This window comes from Heptranchias perlo, chromosome 9 (assembly GCF_035084215.1).
Source record: "Heptranchias perlo isolate sHepPer1 chromosome 9, sHepPer1.hap1, whole genome shotgun sequence".
NCBI lineage: Eukaryota > Metazoa > Chordata > Chondrichthyes > Hexanchiformes > Hexanchidae > Heptranchias > Heptranchias perlo.
In genome coordinates this window covers 65,523,497-65,544,110 of record NC_090333.1, presented here as the reverse complement: position 1 = coordinate 65,544,110, position 20,614 = coordinate 65,523,497, and the positions used below count along the sequence as shown (strand labels likewise).

The window sequence follows — 20,614 nt, the reverse complement described above, 5'->3', positions numbered from 1 at the left end:
GGGGGTGCAGAGATTTGGGGCCAAACGAGCCTCGCTGCAGTTTGCCGACTGTGGCAGAGCAGCAAATCAGCTGGCTCCCACACTGAGCTGGTCGGCAGATCGGGAGGGGTGGGAGGGGGTAGGGTGGGGGGGGGCGGTGGTTGAGGGTGAGGGGAGGCCGATTTAACCCCCGGTGCCTGTGGTGGGGCAACCTTGGCACTGCTGGACCTCTGCCAGTCTCCCAAAGCCTGCGACCCTGACCCCGCTAATGTCCCGGGGGTCAGGCTCATTTAATTAGGATCGTGGGCTCCCAGCAGGATTCCTGCATACGTCAGGGAGTTGCCTCGGAGGAGAGAGGAAAATTGCTGCTGTAGGCCTCGGGAGCCTGAGGCAGAGTGACCTCCTCAGCAGTCTCTGGCGCAGAAAAAGAAAATTTAATTTTCAAAAAAATAAATAAATGTTTAAATTGTGCCAGAGTGAATGTGAGTCATCCTTCTTGGTGGGGGATTTATAGTTGCCATAGCGATGCTGCACATCAGGGATGCTGTTGGGTAAACAGCTGTGTGATGTGTTCCTGGATATCCTTCCAATACTCCGACCCATATTTGGGCAGACGTATTGATCGCACAGTGTTCGTTACAGCGGGAAATCCCAGAAGTAGCAGTAGGTAACAGGGACTGCTCCTTGCTCAATATTCCGCTCCCATCCAGTGTGATTTATACAGGGGAGTTCGACCATCTTCTAAATCACTGGTTAGGCCTCAGCTGGGGTATTGTGTTCAATTCTGGGCACCACATTTTTCGGAAGGATGTCAATGCCTTTGGAGAGGGTGCAGAGGAGATTTAGTAGAATGGTACCAGGAATGAGGGACTTCAGATACGTGAAGAGACTGGAGAAGCTGTCCTCCTTAGAGCAGAGAAGGTTAAGGGGAGATTTAATAGAGGCATTCAGAATTATGAAGGGTTTTGATGGAGTAGATAGAGAGAAAATGTTTCCAGTGGCAGGAGGATTGGTAACGGGAGGACACAGATTTACGGTAATTGGCAAAAGAACCAGAGGGGAGATGAGGAGAAATTTTTTATGCAGTGAGTTGCTGTGATCTGGAAGGCCGGGGTCACAGAAGTAGAGGGTTATTTGTCAATGCCATTCAAAGGTTTAGGAAGTAATGATGTAGATACTGAGGGGTTTATGGACAAGAAGCTCAGAGAAGAGGAGACCCTTATTGGTCCAGCGCAGGCAGCTGTAGAAGTTGCTGACCGAGTTGGACAAGGTCTCAGGCTCCCCACACCTGAAGAAACTCGGGGAACTAAGGCTATTGCTGGGTCAGTTCTGAGCGCTGAACCTAAGAAGGTATCTCGGTCCGTGATGTCCAATATGGTAGTGTAGTCTGCTGATACGCACTGTTTTTGCCTCAAATATGAAGAACAGTCAGTCACTGGAGGACTGCTGACTCCCACGGAGCTAGACACTGACAACATTATGGCACCTTTAAGGGAGGAAGGGGAGAAAAACTGGAGGAGAATAAAGGCACAGAAAGGTGGAGGGTGTATCATTAGCTTTATTGAATCAAGAGGTGAGATTCCTTGTTAATTGTGCAAATATAATAGTCTAGAATCAGATCACTGCTTGTTTTTCTTCCTATTCACGATGACACAAAGAGAATACATCTTTTCTTGATCAGTAAGACGTTTTGTGTAGGAGCTGTTTTCTTTAAAAAAAAAATAGGCTCACTTCCTTTTCCTGAAGTGTCAGCAATATTTATTCTTTATGAATCACTCTTCAAAGGGATGCAAGAATCTTTTCCTATTCTGCTTTGAGACTCTGCCTTTAGCTGGTCTCCTGAGTAACTTTTTGTAGAATGCAGGCAAGATTCTTCATTGTGAGCAGTCAATGTCACATGTAGTTCACAACATATTAATCACCTCATAATTAAAAAAAAATATATAATACATGAGGGGAAATCGCCTTGATATAATAAAGATATGACTGGGCAGACAAAACAAGACAAATCATACTGCTTGCTTTGTGAATAGATAATGGGGACCAACTGGCTTTGGCATCTTTAATAGTGCTGAGGGAATGAAACTGCTCAAGTAAGCTTAATGGGATTTAAAAACAAAACATACAGATAAAATAGGTCAAGCATTTCAATTGCAATAAATGGATTTGGGGCTTCTTTGTTGTCATAGCTTCTTTTGACAAGTATCGTGTACTGTTTCTATGGCGATGTGACAAATGTAGCTTGCGGTAGGTCCGAGTTTAGTAAGTTTGATTTTTTTTTAACGGCTTAGATTATGATTCAACAAAAGGCAAAAGAAAACAACTGCAGCTGCTGGAAAGCTGCGACAAAAACAGAAAACGCAGCCTCTGTGGAGACAACAGACGTGTTGCACTTCAGGCGTAGCTCCTACGTCAGAACTAGATTCAAAGTTCGGATTTGTAGGTCGAGCGTTTGCGAAATTGAATGTGACTGAAGAACATAAGAGCATAAGAAATAGGAGCTGGAGTAGGATATACGGCCCCTCGAGCCTGCTCCGACATTCAGTAAGATCATGGCTGATCTTCGACCCCAACTCCACTTTCTCGCCTTATCCCCATATTCCTTGATTCCCCTAGAGTCCAAAAATCTATCATTCTCAGTCTTGAATGTATTCAGTGACTCAGCATCCACAGCCTCTGAGAATTCCAAAGATTCACAACCCTCTGAGTAAAGAAATTCCTCCTCATCTCAGTCTTAAATGGCCGACCGTTATCCTGGTTCTAGACTCTCCAGCCAGGGGAAACAACCTCTCAGCATCTACCCTGTCCAGCTCCCCTCACAATCTTATATGTTTCAATGAGATCACCTCTCATTTTTCTAAACTCCAAAGAGTATAGGCCCATTCTACCCAATCTCTCCTCATAGGACAACCCTCTCATCCCAGGGGCACGAGTCTCTCTACACCCCCAGGGAACACAGGCTATCTCAACATTATACTGACAGCTCCACCACCAGGGATGAGGTGCAGATACACATCTGTGGACCAGTCAATCCACCAACCCTTTCTCAGATTGCTTTGACACTATAATTGTAGCATAGGTGTGAAATGCTATAGTGTAAATGTAGCCTGAATCTGGATTTGGGGCCTGATTTGATACTGGAGTGAAGAGGAGTGAGACTGCTCACCCACTGTGCAAAACTGAGCCACCACTAGACTATACAATTGGAATCCTAACCCCATGCACCAACTAAACCAAGTCACTAACACTTTGTTGCCTTGGTTACAGGCATTTTTAAAATTCTTTCATGGGATGTGGGTGTCGCTGGTGAGGCCAGCATTTATTGCCCATCCCTAATTGCCCTTGAGAAGGTGGTGGTGAGCCGCCTTCTTGAACCGCTGCAGTCTGTGTGGTGAAGGTTCTCCCACAGTGCTGTTAGGAAGGGAGTTCCAGGATTTTGACCCAGCGACGATGAAGGAACGGAGATAGATTGCCAAGTCAGGATAGTGTGTGACTTGGAGGGGAACGTGCAGGTGGTGTTGTTTCCGCGTGCCTGCTGCTCTTGTCCTTCTAGGTGGTAGAGGTCGCGGGTTTGGGAAGTGCTGTCGAACGAGCCTTGGCGAGTTGCTGCAGTGCATCCTGTGGATGGTACACACTGCAGTCACTGTGCGCCGGTGGTGAAGAGAGTGAATGTTTAGGGTGGTGGATGGGGTGCCAATCAAGCAGGCTGCTTTGTCCTGGATGGTGTCGAGCTTCTTGAGTGTTGTTGGAGCTGCACTCATCCAGGGAAGTGGAGAGTATTCCATCACACTCCGGACTTGTGCCTTGTAGATGGTGGAAAGACTTTGGGGAGTCAGAAGGTGAGTCACTCGCCGCAGAATACCCAGCCTCTGACCAGCTCTTGTAGCCACAGTATTTATATGGCTGGTCCAGTTAAGTTTCTGGTCAATGGTGACCCCCAGGATGTTGATGGTGGGGGATTCGGCGATGGTAATGCTGTTGAATGTCAAGGGGAGGTGGTTAGATCTCTCTTGTTGGAGATGGTCATTGCCTGGCACTTGTCTGGAACGAATGTTACTTGCCACTTATGAGCCCAAGTCCAGGTCTTGCTGCATGCAGGCTCGGACTGCTTCATTATCTGAGGGGTTGCGAATGGAACTGAACATTGTGCAATCATCAGCAAACATCCCCATTGCTGACCTTATGATGGAGGGAAGTTGATTGATGAAGCAGCTGAAGATGGTTGGGCCTAGGACACTGCCCTGAGGAACTCCTGCAGCAATGTCCTGGGGCTGAGATGATTGGCCTCCAACAACCACTACCATCTTCCTTTGTGCTAGGTATGACTCCAGCCACTGGAGAGTTTCCCCCTGATTCCCATTGACTTCAGTTTTACTAGGGCTCCTTGGTGCCACACTCGGTCAAATGCTGCCTTGATGTCAAGGGCAGTCACTCTCACCTCACCTCTGGAATTCAGCTCTTTTGTCCATGTTTGGACCAAGGCTGTAATGAGGTCTGGAGCCGAGTGGTCCTGGCGGAACCCAAACTGAGCATCGGTGAGCAGGTTATCGGTGAGTAAGTGCCGCTTGATAGCACTGTCAACGACACCTTCCATCACTTTGCTGATGATTGAGAGTAGACTGATGGGGCGGTAATTGGCCAGTTTGGATTTGTCCTGCTTTTTGTGTACAAGACATACCTGGGCAATTTTCCACATTGTCGGGTAGATGCCAGTGTTGTAGCTGTACTGGAACAGTTTGGCTAGAGGCGCAGCTAGTTCTGGAGCATAAGTCTTCAGCACTACAGCCGGGATGTTGTCAGGGCCCATAACCTTTGCTGTATCCAGTGCACTCAGCTGTTTCTTGATACCATGTGGAGTGAATCGAATTGGCTGAAGACTGGCTTCTGTGATGATGGGGATATTGGGAGGAGGCTGAGATGGATCATCCACTCGACACTTCTGGCTGAAGATGGTTGCAAACGCTTCAGCCTTGTCGTTTGCACTCATGTGCTGGACTCCGCCATCATTGAGGATGGGGATGTTTACAGAGCCTCCTCCTCCCGTTAGTTGTTTAATTGTCCACCACCATTCACGACTGGATGTGGCAGGACTGCAGAGCTTTGGTCTGATCTGTTGGTTGTGGAATTGCTTAGCTCCGTCTATAGCATGTTGCTTCCGCTGTTTAGCATGCATGTAGTCCTGAGTTGTAGCTTCACCAGGTTGGCACCTCATTTTTAGATACGTATGGTGCTGTTCTTGGCATGCTCTTCTACACTCCTCATTGAACCAGGGTTGATCCCCTTGGCTTGTTGGGAATGGTAGAGTGAGGAATATGCCGGGCCATGAGGTTACAGATTGTGCTGGAATACAATTCTGCTGCTGCTGATGGCCCACAGCACCTCATGGATGCCCAGTTTTGAGCTGCTAGATCTGTTCTGAATCTATCCCATTTAGCACGGTGGTAGTGCCACACAACACATTGGATGGTATCCCCAGTGCGAAGACGGGACTTCGATTCCAGGAGGACTGTGCGGTGGTCATGGACAGATGCATTTGCGACAGGTAGATTGGTGAGGATGAGGTCAAGTAAGTTTTTCCCTCGTGTTGGTTCGCTTACTACCTGCCGAAGCCCAGTCTAGCAGTTATGTCCTTCAGGACTCGGCCAGCTCGGTCAGTAGTGGTGCTACCGAGCCACTCTTGGTGATGGACATTGAAGTTCCCCACCCAGAGTACATTCTGTGCCCTTGATACCCTCAGTGCTTCCTCCAAGTGGTGTTCAACATGGAGGAGGACTGATTCATCAGCTGAGGGAGGGCGGTAGGTGGTAATCAGCAGGAGGTTTCCTTGCACATGTTTGACCTGATGCCATGAGATTTCATGGGGTCCAGATACGTTATATTATGTTTGCCATTCACTTGCAATGTGGAATTAGAGCAGGGAAGCGTATGCCAGGGTAGGGATATTCCAGTCCATCTGTAGAAGGATATTTCCATCTGGAATTTCCACAGGGCTTCTCCTAATCTCCAGCTCCAACTTCTTCAGTGGAAGATTGGCGGAAATCCAGAAGAAATGGTGTAAATGGCTGTTTTGTATCTTTTCTGTAGGGTTTCTGTTGATATTCCACTGAATCACAACTGGAGTTTGGGAGAACTCTATGGGAATTCCACCCCTTTGTTTCTGAGCATGTGAGCTTCTAATTTTTAAAAAAGAGATAGGCCAAATAAAACTTGAATTTATTATAATGGAGCAAAGTTTCTATTCCTGAAGGAAATTATATTTGGCACAGTTTGGATCAGTCTGGTTTTTCACTGTTGTTCACATCTCTCCCAGAAGGTCAGACTGTTTCTTGAGCCAACCTAACTCTACTGCACAAATTCCCATTTGAACACTCTGACTGAATTGGTTGTCTCACAATTTTACAATAGACAATGGGGGCTACAATTTATTGATGTGGGTCTGGATCTCCTGATAGGGGCACATGTCCAGCATGGTGGTACTTCCACCATCTTCCACCCGAGTGATGCCTTCCTGATCTCTGCTGTACTTCTGGTCCTGGGTCATTTGCACACAGGAGGTGGAATCACGCCAGACCTGGGGTGGGGGGTGGCACTGGGGTGGCACTGGGGAGGTGGAGACTTGCTGTGGCAGGTCTCATGGAAGGAAGTGAGAGAAAGGAAGAAATCACTAAAGGTTGTATTTTTTTCTTGGTTTAAAATGTTTGGTGCTGTTGCTGGGACCTGTGCCAATCTCCTCCTGAGAGTGCCAGCACTGGCCCTTTGTGATTCATCCTCCAGGCTCCCTTCACCGACCATTTCACATTGGACACTGAGGAAGTTTCCGCAGTGCTAACTGCAGATCTGCTGAAACATTGGTGGAGGCCGGTTGGTAAATCTGCCTCCTGTCGTCTGTAGTGTGTGTGAGTGCCACAATAATAGTAACTTTAGTCTGGGGACTTTCAGGATTACAGATACTTTGCTTTAGTCAACTGGTGAAAAGTGAGTCTATGAAAACCTTTTTACTACACATTAAAGAACATAAATATAAAAAAGAAAAGATCGTGCTGCTAACAATGTGGTAACAATTGGGAAGGTTCCTGAATGTTTACGTAGGTATAAATGTGTGACTAGCTAGAAGGTTCTGTGGATATTAATTAAAACAACACCTGCAGAGCAGTGAGTAGAAAACAAGACCGGAGCCTCAGTGGTCACACTTGTGGAGATAGGTGAAAGACTTAAATGCTACTGAGCTCTTTTAACTTAAAAGAACCACAAGAGGAGCTATTGACCTGCAGATCAGTTCTCCTTCTAAGTTTTTGAAATGATAGAAAGTAGTTGAGTATTCATGGGTCTCAATAGAAAGAAAGAAAGACTTGTATTTATATAGCGCCTTTAACATTGTCAGGATGTCCCAAAGTGCTCCACCGCCAATGAAGTACTTTTGAAGTGTAGTCACTTGTAATGTAGGAAACGTGGCAGCCAATTTGCACACAGCGAGGTCACACAAACAGCAATGTGACAATAACCAGATAATCTGTTTTAGTGATGTTGATTAAGGGATAAATATTGGCCAGGACACAAGGCAGAACTCCCCTGCTCTTCTTCGAAATAGTGCCATGGGATCTTTTACATCCACCTGAAAGGGCAGGCAGGGCCTCGGTTTAACATCTCATCCAAAAGATGGCAGCTCCGACAGTGCAGCACTCCCTCAGTACTACACTGGGGTGTCAGCCTAGATTTTGTGCTCAAGTCTCTGGAGTTGGACTTGAACCCACAACCTTCTGACTCAGAAGCAAAAGTGCTACCCGCTGAGCTAATCATTGTATCCTATGCATAGTAACAGACAAAGGGGTAGATTTGACTTTGTGCGATAGTGTAAAACAGGTCAATAGAAATAAAAAGGGGAGAGATGTAAAAAGGGCTGCCGACTCGCTATCACCCGTTTAACGCACAAAGTCAATATTATCCCAAAATCTATTGAGTTTAAAAGAATGGATGTGTACAAATCGGTTTCAGTTTTCAGTATCAGTATACTATAGCTTTGGTGCCCAAAGGAGAGTTTGATTTAATTTTAAGCTTGATGACTGGTCATTTGCTCTCAATGAGTAAGACCTCCTTGTAGTGAAGGGTGGGCAAAGATACAATTACTGGTTAATTCATACAACATAGTTGAGTAACCTGACATCCCAATGGGCCATTTTTGGGCAGGACGGTGAACCCTTGGTGGACGAAATCTCACCAAAAGCAAAGGATCTTTACTGAGCCAATGGCTTTGCAAAGCTCGGAGCATCCACTGCATCCTCTATTTGAGCTGGCTAGGATGCTAGGTGCCCATGCCATCCCATAATCTAGCTACTGGCAAACAAGCTTTAAGTGCTTGTTCCTTCACTGCCCACTCACATCTCCTGCTCCAAAGGATGCAGTGTGAACCTCTAATGTGAACCTGGATGAACTGTGAAGGTTGTCCAAACAGGGCGCATGGAGAGGTCAGAGGTCACAACAGACCATAGCTTTCTGTTAGATTCAGCAGAGGTAGTATGGTCCTATGTTCCGAATAGTGGTGACATGTCATGGACCAGTATTGCCTATTTTCACTAGTGAGGTCTGAAAGCAGCAGTAGAAGTTGTGTGAGAGCATCCCAGTGTGACTGGCCCTCTCCTTCTCCCTTCCTGTGAGGGAGCATGTGACTTCCACTTGGCTGCTCCTAGCAAAAGTCTGCGGAGATCAGGAACTCCCCACGTCAGTAATCACAAGTGCACACCTGCATCCTGCTACCTGTAGTGCAATGTGCCACACTTGGCGCTCACTATTAAAATGCTCCACTATGTGTGGGCATCGATGTATTTAGGACTAAGACTGATCAGAGCAATACTCTCTACTATATGAACGACAGAAAGAAGCCTTGCATTTATATAGCAACTCTCCGAAACATCCCAAAGTATTTCACGTGCTTCACTTGCTTCGACGTGCAGTGACTGTTGATGTTTTGTCACTGCAGCAATTTTGTGCACAGTGAAGTCCAGTAAACTGCAATGAAATGAGTGGGAAATTAATGTGTTTTTGATTAATGAAGACAAGATCCTTGCGTTTACCGAAGGTAGTTTTGTTTAAAGGAGGAATGTTGGACAAGGCACCAGTCACTATGAGAAATGCTCTCTCTGAAACAGTGTGCTGGTGAGCAGCAATTCCTTTCTAGTATTCGGAATCAGCTTTACAACTATGCTATGGGGGAAGTGGGGCGATGATGCTCAGCTTCTGCCCCACTCCTGTTCGCTGGTTCCCTCACCTCACCGCCTCTCAGCTGAAACAACTACCCCTCGGCCTTTCCCTCTGTGTCCTTCCACGTCCTACCTCAGGGTCACAACCTCCCGTTCCTTCCCGCCCCTTGCTCTTTTCTCTCTCTCTCTCTCTCCCTCTCTCTCACTTCATCCCACCATGAACTCCTATGCCTATCCACCCCTTGCCCGTTCCGTCCTACCACCTCCCGCCTCTAACCAGATCCCTCCCCTTCCAGCATCCACCATTCGCCATCTCTGCCCTCCATCGCTCCCAACCTGCCAGTTCACACCACCACGAGGCTCCCTCCCCATCCAGTGTAGTAAACTGGATAGCCCAGTGAAGGATGGAATACCAGAGACTGGTCCTCAGTTATTTCCAAGCCTTTATTCACAGAGCTCCACACAACACACACCACACCCTAGATAAGCTCTCATATAAATGGATACAAGAGAGTCCCCAATTGATGCGCCAGAGTTACGACGGCCGATCAGGAGAACCTCTCCAGGAACTTCCTGTAATTGTGTAACCTGCCTCTTTGACCAAGCTTTTGGTCACCTGTCCTAATATCTCCTTATGTCCTTCGGTGTCATATTTTGTTCAATGGAGCGCCTTGGGCCATTTTATTACGTTAAAGGAGCTATATAAATGCAAGTTATTATTGTAGCCAAATAACATGACCATTTATTATTGTAACATTCACTGTGAATAAAGAAATAGGAGATTGACGCCCTCTGGTGGAAGTGTAGAAAATGGTCACCTTCAGCATTTAGTGTTGAACTCGTGGGAACGACTGATTTTGCTCCATTTTCAAAGGGGGGCTGTACTTGTGAATAAGTGTTTGGCAAATCCTGTTTTCTTTGGTTTGCAATCACACATTACAATGATGCAAACCGTGCCAGATTGCATCCTTGCATTGTTTTTGTGCGACATCATTGCAGTGAGGAGTATAGACAGGAACCCTGGAGGCCGTAGAGAGAGAAGAGCCACTGGGGCTGATCAGTCACGTCAGAGGATTGAAGTGCGAGGAAATTGGGCTCTTTAGCTTTGATAGGAGACGACTGATAGGAGATCTCGAAGAATTATAAAAATATTAAATGCTAAAGCAAAGCTAAAGCTGAACGCCACTAAAACGCCTCGATTTTAAAATTCTCATCCTTGTTTTCAAATCTCTCCGTGGCTTCACCCCTCCCTATCTCTGTAACCTGCTCCAGCCCTACAACCCTCCGAGATCTCTGTGCTCTTCTAATTCTGCTCTCTTGCGCATCCCCGATTTTAATCGCTCCACCATTGGCGGCCGTGCCTTGTGCTGTCTGGGCCCCAAGCTCTGGAATTCCCTCCCTAAACCTCTCCGACTCCCCTGCCTCCCTCTCTTCCTTTAAAACATACCTCATTGACCAAGCATTTGGTCACCTGTCCCAATGTCTCCTTATGTGGCTCGGTGTCAAATTGTTGTTTAATAACCTTCCTGTGAAGCGCCTTGGGACGTTTTACTACGTTAAATGCAAGTTGTTGTTGTTGTAAAGGGGTCACAGGTTCAAACTGGTGAAAGTTAAATTTAGGATCCTGTCAGTAAGTTTGTCCCATGAAGTGCGACTAAAACTTGGAATAGAATTGTGGGTAGGATAGAGAATTGAAAAACTGTAGTCATTTAAAACTGCTTTTGAACTGCCTATTTTCCACTGTTCCTGTCCAGGGAACCTTTAGACACCACTCTCCTTCCTAGTTTTCAATCAGGTGAGGTTTGAATTGGCCTGTGCTGTGTACTGGGAAGTCCCAATTGTTTAATCATAGGATGTTACACTGCAGAAGGAGGCCATTCAGCCCATCATACCTGTGCCGGCTCTTTGGAAAAGCTATCCAATTAGTCCCACTCCCCCTTGCTCTTTCCCTGTAGCCCCGTAACGATAATGTAGGGAACAGGCTCCCCACATTTATCTTTACAGAAATAAAAACAGAAAATACTGGCAACACTCAGCAGGTTAGGCAGCTTTTGTGGACGGAGAAACAGTTAACATTTCAGGTCGATGACGTAGGATCATAGAATGTTAATAGCACAGAAGGAGGCCATTAGGCCCATCGAGCCCATGCCGGCTCTTTGTAAGAGCAATCCAGTTAGTCCCATTTCCACGTGCTTTCCCTGCAGCCCTGCAAATTTTTTCCCTTCAAGTATTTATCCAATTCCTTTTTCAAAGTCACGATTGAATCTGCCCTTTCAGGCAGTGCATTCCAGATCATAACTACTCGCTGCGTAAAAAAGACTTCCTTCATGTCGTCTTTGGTTCTTTTGCCAATCACCTTAAATCTGTGTCCTCAGGTTCTTGACTCTTCCGCCAATGGGAACTGTTTCTCTTTATCTACTTTATCTAAACTCTTCATGATTTTGAACACTTCAATCAAATCTGCTCTAAGGCGAACAATCCCAGCTTCTCCAATCTCTCCACATAACTGAAGTCCCTCATCCTTGGAGCCATTCTAAAGAAAGAAAGAAAGACTTGCATTTATAAAGCGCTTTTCATGACCTCAGGGCGTTTCAAAGCACTTTACAGCCAATGAAGTATTTTTGAAGTGTAATCATTGTTGTAATATAGGAAACACGGCAGCCAATTAGCGCACAGCAAGGTCCCACAAACAGCAATGTGATAATGACCAAATGATATGCTTTAGTGATGTTGGTTGAGGGATAAATATTGGCAAGGACACCACAGAGAGCACCCCTAATCTTCTTTGAAATAATGCCGTAGGATCTTTTCCGTACACCTGAGAGGGCAGATGCGACCTCAGTTTAATGTCTCATCCAAAAGACGGCACCTCTAACAATGCAGCGCTCCTTCAGTACTGCACTCGAATGTCAGCCTGGATTTTTTGCTCAAGTCTCTGGAGTGGGACTTGAACCCATGACCTAGTAAATCTTTTCTGCGCCCTCTCTAAGGCCTTCACATCCTTCCTAAAGTGCAGTGCCAGGAATTGGACACAATACTCCAGTTGTGTGGCTGAACCAATGTTTTATAAAGGTTCAACATAACTTCTTTGCTTTTGTACTCTATGCCTCTATTTATAAAGCCCAGGATTCCGTATGCTTTTTTTAACCGCTTTCTCAACCTGCCCTGCCACCTTCAAAGATTTGTTCACAAATACCCCCAGATATCTCTGTTCCTGCACTCTCTTTGAATTGTACCATTTAGTTTATATTGCCTCCCCTCATTCTTCCTGCCAAAATGTATCACCTCGCACTTCTCTGCATTATATTTCATCTGCCATGTGTCTGCCCATTCCACCAGCCTGTCTATATCCTCTTGAAGTCTCTCACTATCCCCCTCACTGTTTACTACACTTCCAAGTTTTGTGTCATCTGCAAATTTTGAAATTGTGCCCTGTGCACCCAAATCCAAGTCATTAATATATATCAAAAAAAGCAGTGGTCCTAGTACCGACCCCTGGGGAACACCACTGTATACCTTCCTCCAGTCCGAAAAACAACTGTTCACCACTACTCTCTGTTTCCTGTCACTTCGCCAATTTCATATCCATGCTGCCACTGCCCCATTTATTCCATGGGCTTCAATTTTGCTGACAAGCCTATTATGTGGCACTTTATCAAACACCTTTTGAAAGTCCATATGCACAACATCAACTGCATTGCCCTCATCAACCCTCTCTGTTCCCTTATCAAAAAACTCCATCAAATTAGTTAAACACGATTTGCCTTTAACAAATCCGTGCTGGCTTTCCTTTATTAATCTACACTTGTCCAAGTGACTTTTAATTTTGTCCTGGATTATTGTTTCTAAAAGTTTCCCCACCACTGAGGTTAAACTGACTGACCTGTAGTTGCCGGGTCTATCCCTACACCCTTTTTTAAACAAGGGTGTAACATTTACAATTCTCCAGTCCTCTGGCACCACCCGCATATCTAAGGAGGATTGGAAGATTATGGCCAGCACCTCTGCAATTTCCAGCCTTACTTCTCTCAACAACTTAAGACGTATCCCATCCAGATCAGGTGACTGATCTACTTTAAATACAGCCAGCCTTTCTAGTACCTTTTCTTTATCAATTTTAAGCCCATCCAGTATTTCAACTACCTCCTCTTTTACTCTGACATTGGCAGCATCTTCTTCCTTGGTAAAGACAGAGGCAAAGTACTCATTTAGTACCTCAGCCATACCCTCTGCCTCTATGAGTAGATCTCCTTTTTGGACCCTTTCATCAAATTAAAAACTTTTGATGAAAGGACATCGACCTGAAACGTTAACTCTTGTTTCTCTCTCCACAGATGCTGCCTGACCTGCTAAGTGTATCCAGCATTTTCTGTTTTCATTTCAGATTTCCAGCATCCGGAGTATTTTGCTCCTATCTTTACAGAAGCTGGCTCTATTAACCTGATCGCTCGTTTGTTTTCAGAGGTTCCCCAAAACTGGAGTGTTTATACTATGGAGTGCAGCGGTAGACGGAGCTCTGCACATTTCCAGACACCTGGACTCCTGAGAAACAATAACATCTTAAGGCTTCAGGGACAGTTTGATGCTGCGATGGAGGGAAACTGTGGGTTTCTTTAGATGGATAAATTAAGATGGGCCGAATGGCCTCCCTCATCTTCGTATTTATCTCGTGATTGTTCCGTGTCATCTGAATCCCCTCTAACCAAGAAAGGTTTGCAGTCCCATTTTCATGAATGCACCTTTAAATTAGAATTAGTAGATAGGGAGAAACTATTTCCTCTGGTGAGGGAGTCCAGAACCATGGGGGCATAACCTTAAAATAAGAGCTAGGCCGTTCAGGGTTGATGTCAGAAAGTACTTCTTCACACAAAGGGCAGTGGAAATCTGGAACTCTCTCCCCCCAAAAAGCTGTTGAGGCCGGGGGTCAATTAAAATGTCAAAACTGAAATTGTTAGATTTTTGTTACGCAAGAATATTAAGGACTACGTAGCCAAGGCGGGTAGATGGAGTTAAGATGCAGATCAGCCATGATCTAATTGAATGACGGAACAGGCTGGAGGGACTGAATGGCCTACCCCTGTTCCTATGTTCTTAACCTCAGCAGAAACTACGTTTACTCGGTGTATCCGGGTTTTCCGCTGATATTTCCCGCTGGACTTAGTCCAGCCGATCGGGAGAAGCTCCTCAGGAACTTCCTGCTGATTGTGTAGCCAAATAACATGACCTCTTCTCACTGTAACACTGATGTGGAGATGCCGGTGATGGACTGGGGTTGACAATTGTAAACAATTTTACAACACCAAGTTATAGTCCAGCAATTTTATTTTAAATTCACAAGCTTTCGGAGGCTTCCTCCTTCGTCAGGTGAACGATGTGAAAAAAAACATCGTTCACCTGAGGAAGGAGGAAGCCTCCGAAAGCTTGTGAATTTAAAATAAAATTGCTGGACTATAACTTGGTGTTGTAAAATTGTTTACCACTGTAACATTCACTGTGAACAAAGAAATAGGAGTTAGGTGCCCTCTGGTGGAAGTGTAGAAAATGGTCACCTTCAGCGTTTAGTGTTGAACTCGTGGGAGCGAGTGATTTTGCTCCATTTTCAAAGAGGGGCCGTGCTTGTAAATATGTGTTTGGTAAGTTCTATTTTCTTTGGTTTGCAAACACATATCACGATGATGCAAACCGTGCCAGATTGCATCCTTGCATTGTTTTTGTGCGACATCATTGCAGTGAGAAGTATAGACAGGAACCCTGGAGGCCGTAGAGAGAGAAGAGCCAATGGAGCTGATCAGTCACGTCAGAGGATTGAAGTACGAGGAAATTGGGCTCTTTAGCTTTGATAGGAGGCGACTGTTAGGAGATCTCGAAGAAGTATAAAAATATTAAATGTTACAGAAAAGCTAAATTTGAACGCAATTATAAAGCATGTCATGAAAATAGGATAAAGGGGGTCACAGGTGAAAGTTAAATTTAGGATCATATCAGTAAGTTTGTCCCATAAAGTGTGACTAAAACTTGGAATAGAATTGTGGGTAGGATAGCGAATTGAAAAACTGTAGTCATTTAAAACTGCTTTTAAACTGCCTATTTTCCACTGTTCCTGTCCAGGGAACCTTTAAACACCACTCTCCTTTCTAGATTTCAATCAGGTGAGGTTTGAATTGGCCTGTGCTGTGCACTGGGAACCCCAATTGTTTAATCATAGGATGTTACAACGCAGAAGGCCATTCGGCCCATTGTGCCTGCTCCGGCTCTTCTGAAAGAGCTATCCAATTAGTCCCACTCCCCCTTGTTCTTTCTCTGTGGCCCTGCAATGTAACGATAATGTGGGGGACAAGCTCCCCACATTTATCTTTACAGAAGCTGGCTGCATTATCAAAGAATCATAGAAAGGTTACAGCACGGAAGGAGGCCATTTGGCCCATCGAGTCCGTGCGGGGTCTATGCAAGAGCAATCCAGCTAGTCCCGCTTCCCTGCCCTATCCCTGTAGCCTTGCAAATTTTTTCCTTTCAAGTACTTAACCAGTTCCCTTTTGAAGGTCATGATTGAATCTGCCTCCACCACCCCCTCGGGCAGTGCTTTCCAGATCCTAACCACTCGCTGTGTAAAAAAGTTTTTCTTCATGTCACCTTTGGTTCTTTTGCCAATCACCTTAAATCTATGTCCTCTGGTTCTTGACCCTTCCGCCAATGGAAACAATTTCTCACTATCTACTCTGTTTAAACCCTTTGTGATTTTGAATACCTCTATCAAATCTCCTCGCAACCATCTCTGTTCCAAAGAGAACAACCCCAGCTTCTCCAGTCTCTCATTTCTGGAATCATTCTAGTAAATCTCTTCTGCACCCTCGCTAAGGCCTTCACATCTTTCCGAAATACTCCAGTTGTGGCCGAACCATTGTTTTATAAAGGTTCATCATGACTTCCATACTTTTGTACTCTATGCCTCTATTTATAAAGCTCAGGATCCTGTATGCTTTTTTAACCGCTTTCTCAACCTGCTCTGCCACCTTCAACGATTTGTGCACATATACCCCCAGATTTCTCTGATCTTGTACCCCTTTGTGCCCTCTAGTTTATATTGCCTCTCCTCATTCTTCTTATCGAAATGTATCACTTTGCATTTTTCTGCCACGTGTCTGCCCATGCCATCAGCCAGTCTATATCCTCTTGAAGTCTATCACTATCCTCCTCACGGTTTACTACCCTTTCAAGTTTTGTGTCATCTGCAAATTTTGAAATTGTGACCTGTACACCCAAGTCCAAGTCATTAATATATACCAAGAAAAGCAATGGTCCCAGCACTGACCCTTGGGGAACACCACTGTACACCTTCCTCCGGTCTGAAAAACAACATTTCACCACTACTCTCTGTTTCCTGTCCCTTAGTCAATTCTGTATCCATGTTGCTACTGCCCCCTTTATTCCATGGGTCATAATCTTGATGATAAGCCTACCGTGTGGCACTTTATCAAACGCCTTTTGAAAGTCCATATTCACCACATCAACTGCATTGCCCTCATCTACCCTCTCTGTTACCTCATCGAAAAACTCTATCAGGTTAGTTAAACACGATTTGCCATTAACAAATCCGTGCTGTCTTTCCCTAATCAATCCACATTCGTCCAAGTGACTGTTAATTCTGTCCCGGATTATCGTTTCTAAAAGTTTCCCCACCCTGAGGTTAAACTGACTGGCCTATAGTTGCTGGGTTTATCCTTACACCCTTTTTTGAACAAGGGTGTAACATTAGCAATTCTCCAGTCCTCTGGCACCACCCCTGTATCTACGGATGTTTGCGGAGGTCCTGGCCATAATCTTCCAATTTTCACCCTTACTTCCCTCAGCAACCTAGGAGTCATCCCATCCGGACCGGGTGACTTATCTACTTTAAGTACAGCTAGCCTTTCAAGTACCTCTTCTTTATCAATTTTTAGCCCATCCAGTATCTCAACTACATCTTCCTTTACTGAGACTGTGGCAGCATCTTCTTCCTCGGTAAAGACAGATGCAAAGTACTCATTTAGTACCTCGGCCATCCCCTCTGCCTCCATGAGTAGATCTCCTTTATGGTCCCTAATCAGCCCCACCCCTTCTCTTACTTGCCATTTACTGTTTAAATGCCTGTAGAAGATTTTTAGATTCCCTTTTATGTTGGCCGCCAGTCTATTCTCATACTCTCTCTTTGCCCCTCTTATTTCCAGTCTCACTTCCCCTCTGAACTTTCTATATTCTGCCTGGTTCTCACTGTGTTATCAACCTGACATCTGTCATACGCCCCTTTTTTCTGTTTCATATTACTCACTATCTCTTTTGTCATCCAGGGAGCTCTGGCTTTAGTTGCCCTACCTTTCTGCCTCATGGGAATGTGTCTAGACTGTACCTGAACCATCTCCTATTTAAAGGCCGTCCACTGTTCAATTACAGTTTTGCCTGCCAATCTTAGATTCCAATTTACCCGGGCCAGATCTGTTCTCATCCCATTGAAATTGGCCCTCCTCCAATTGAGTATTTTTACTTTAGAGTGGTATGTGTCCTTTTCCATAGCTATTCTAAACCTTATGATACTATGATCGCTGCTCACTAAATGCTCTCCCACTGACACTTGCTCCACTTGGCCCACCTCATTTCCTAGAACCAAGTCCAGCCTTGATCTGATCGCTCATTTGTTTTCAGAGGTCTATGATGTCACGAGTTCCCCAAAACTGGAGTGTTGATACTATGGAGTGCAGCAGCAGAGGGGGCTCTGCACATTTCCAGACACCTGGACTCCTAAGAAATAATAGCATCCTAAGGCTTAAGGGACAGTTTGATGCTGCGATGGAGGGAAACTGTGGGTTTCTTTAGATGGATAAACTAAGATGGGCCGAATGGTCTCTCTCACCTTTGTATTTATCTCGTGGTTCAGATGACACAGATGTTCTGTGTCATCTGAACCCCCTCTAACCAAGAAAGGTTTGCAGTCCCATTTCCACAAATGCACCTTTAAATTAGGACAGCAAGCTTCTTTGAATTTTAGGCTTTGATCCTGAACTGACCCCAGGCCGTCAGCCTTCTGAGATTAACATTGAGTTTAACAACTTTAGACCTTAACCTCTGCTCCTATTTGCTCTCGGACATTTTGTAGCCATTTACATCTTCTCTGGACCCCTCTTTTGCTTCTATACTTGTCTCATTATCATCACCTTTGCTTTGGACCATCATTCCCTTTTTTCATTGAATCATTCCTGCCCTCCACCCTATCACAGACTTTTGTTCCCTTTTGTTCTTTCCCTGAACCCCCCCCCACCTCTTTTCGCTGGCTCTGTATTTGCTTAAAAGTTGTTCCTCTCTAACGCCTTCCAGTTCTGAGGAAAGGTCATCGACCTGAATCGTTAACTCTGTTTCTCTCTCCACAGATGCTGCCTGACCCGCTGAGTGTTTTTATTTCAGATTTCCAGCACCCGCATTTTACTTTTGTTTTAGCGTCAAACAAGGAGCCAGATCGTGCTGAGAATCTCGGAAAGTTGCTGAATCAGATTCGACCTTAAAAACAATAACTTGACTCAACAACACGCCTTTTGTTTTTCCTTTCCAGGTGTCAGTTTCGATTTCTTGAGAGGAAAGAAAAATACGAGAAATCTCTCTTTTTATGAGAAATTCATGCCAACGCAGCGAGCGCCCAGCAGGGCTGAGCCGGATGGTTGAGTCGAACGCTGTGGGCCGTAACTGAGTTTGCTTCTGTCAACAGCATCAATATACAGCTCTTCAAAGAACAGCCGGGGAGTTCTCCCCGGTGTCCTGGCCAATATCTATCGCTTAACCAACATCACTAAAAAAACACATTATCTGGTCTTTATCTCCATTACTGTTTGTGAGACCTTCCTGTGTGCAAATTGACTGCCGCGTTCCCTGTATTACAACAGTGACTACCCTTCAAAAAGTACTTCATTGGTTGTAGAGCCCTATGTAAATGAAAGTCTTTCTTTTCATTCTTTTAACCTGCTTTCCACAGATGGTTTAGGAATCATTGCCAGAAATAAACTCTTAGTGCGGGCGCTTCTTGGAGACTTTAAAAAAAAAATTCGTTGCAAAGACTTATTTTTAATTACAAGCTATTTGATCCTTTTAGCTGTGGCTTTGCGGTGTTTAATGGGAAACCCCAAAACTACGGCAGTGATGTAGGAGGACGCGATTCAGAGTGGTAGCACCCCTTCCGATTTCTCAAGCTCGGATTGCCAATCTCAGCCAGGCCACCGGAGGGAGATGGAGGGGAGCACAGGAATGGCACCTCCCACCTCCCCCCACCCCCCCCCACCAAAAAATAAAGGACATGAGGATCAGATGGTGATTCAAAGGTGCCGTCTTTTGGATGAGACATTAAACCTCTTAGGTGGATGTAAAAGATCCCATATCACTATTTCGAAGAACAGCAAGGGAGTTCTCGATGTCCTGGCCAATATTTATCCCTCAACCAACATCACTAAAAAACAGATTATCTGGTCTTTATCTCATTGTTGAGTGCAAATTGGCTGCCGCGTTCATTGGCTTCATTGGCTGTAAGGCACTTTGGGACGTTCCTGAGGTTGTGAAAGGCGCTATATAAATGCAAGTCTTTCTTTCTTTTTATGTTGCTCTCTTGCACCTCCTAGTGGCCGGCTGCAGAGCAGCATTGACGGAGCCTCAGAAGTAGTTCACCTGGCTGCCCACTCAGATGGAGAATCGCGTGTGGGCGAAGAGGGGGAAAAACCTTGATGACACCAGGCAAAATTACGGAGAATCCAATGTAGGTCAAAGTGATAAATAAATAAATGTGTTATTTTCCTCAATTAAGAAGCTGACTAGCATGAGTCACTTCCAGTGGCTCTGCCGAGATCAAAGCCAAACCCAACGCTTTTGAATATTGTGAGGGGCTGAAATGAATTTGCTCTCACTGTCTAATTGTACAGAAAAATAAAAGGTTCTGTACGGTGACAAATAAAGAGCAGCAGACTCCCATTGCTGGTGAAACAATCATCCAGTCAGGTTTTGTTTGACCTCAATCATAGATTTCGGTTGTCATGGCAGAGTATCAAGACATGAGAGGAGGGGGGAGATGGGGGCGGTGGGGAGGGGAGGAACAACTGACATTTTGTTTTTAGATGGGCAAAGCTCAACCAGTAACCTTCCTTATCCACAGAGTCGGATTAAGAGCTCCCGGTTTCCGACTCTCCGGGAATTGCCGATTAATCTCCAGGACGTTGCTGTGAGCAACCCGGGAGAAAAACCACAGGGGCATTAAAAAAAAAGTGATTTTATTTTTAAAAATAAATTTCTTTGAACACTTGTTTACTAATTATAAAAATACTGGACAGGGGAACAAAGCCTGTTTGACTGACAGTCAAGAATCATCCAATCGGGTAACGAAGAGTCTATTCGCTGTCCGATTGACCGCGGGAAAGCGGAGCACCGCGAGGATGGGC

At 45.2% G+C, this 20,614-nt stretch overlaps 1 long non-coding RNA gene across 2 annotated transcripts in view; it reads left to right on the top strand.

Moving 5' to 3' along the window:
- The window catches only part of LOC137325494 (uncharacterized), a 117,522-nt gene extending 97,427 nt beyond the window's left edge, over positions 1-20,095 (top strand). For both annotated transcript variants that reach the window (XR_010963886.1, XR_010963885.1), the window contains exon 4: positions 18,751-20,095. This is a non-coding gene — a long non-coding RNA (uncharacterized lncRNA). The remainder of the gene's footprint in view (positions 1-18,750) is intronic.
- Positions 20,096-20,614: the final 519 nt, after the last annotated feature.